Here is a 1,188-nt window from a genome sequence, read left to right on the forward strand (position 1 = left end):
AATGGCAGAAATGCTAGTAACGTGCACTTCGGGACCAACGCATCACCGGAAGACAACCGCCAAACATCGAAAGAGTCGCGATGCTCCGCAACCTACGTGCAAAGCGGTCGCACACCGGGTAAGGGAGTGAGAGCCCCAAACATAGCTGGGCGAGGCGCTCACTCCGCTCTTTAATATCTCGTTAATACCGCCAAGGAAATGGCACAAGCACACACACACAAGCATCCTCGGAAGAGGACAGTTCGAGTGACAGGTCAAATCCAAGAGTTCCGAAGACTACCTCCAGGAACAATCGGGAACAAGACCGATTACAAGTCGTCGAGTCTGTTACTGGGCGAACACGAGATGCGCACAGGAAATCGATCAGCCCTCACAATGGCCCAAGGCCAGAGATCGGACTGCTACGATTTACCCCAACAATCATCGTGCCACTCTTCGCAGAGAGGTGATAGACGCCAACGAGCCCGCGCATAGCAATCGAGGTGTAAAAAGGGCGTTGAAGGCAGGAAGCCTGGACGAAAGAGGCTACGAGGTCACCTCGAAGCGGTCTAAGAATCGGGCGCACTTGGGGCGACTACCAGTGCCAACCCCTTATCCCGCGGTGCGTCCGACACACAGAAATTTCCAAGGCGGCCAAGGAGCCTCCCCGCATAGCAATCGGGGTGTGAGGTTACGGATGCAGCATTGATAGCAATCGAGGTGTGAGGCGAAGGATGCAGAAGTGAGAGCCGAGGGATGTAGCAGAGATAGCAATCGGGGTGTGTGATGCAGAAGAGATAGCAATCGAGGTGTGCGGTGGGAAGGGCCCAGCAGCCAGAATGCATGAAGCGACGGATGAAGCAGTGATGACAACCGGGCTGTGAGGAGAGGAGGGATGCAGCCAAGAAAGCAATCAGGGCTCGAGGCAAGGGATGCATCAAGGATAGCAATCATGTTGTGAGGCGAGATTCCAAAGGCTAAACGTGAGAGGCTGCAGGGTCGACTCAGAGAGGTCTATGCATGTGAGAGGCTGAAAGCAAGGTCGACTCGGAGCGGTCTATGCATCGGGCGCGCTTGGGGCGACTACCAGTGCCAACCCCTTATCCCGCGACGCGTCCGACAAAGAGAACGTTCCAAGGCGGCAGAGGAGGTTACCAGCCGAAGGATGCAGTAGCAATAACAGGTATAGTTCCGCGGCGGCCGAGAAGA

Source organism: Cryptomeria japonica, unplaced genomic scaffold (assembly GCF_030272615.1).
Source record: "Cryptomeria japonica unplaced genomic scaffold, Sugi_1.0 HiC_scaffold_435, whole genome shotgun sequence".
NCBI classification, from domain to species: Eukaryota; Viridiplantae; Streptophyta; class Pinopsida; order Cupressales; family Cupressaceae; genus Cryptomeria; species Cryptomeria japonica.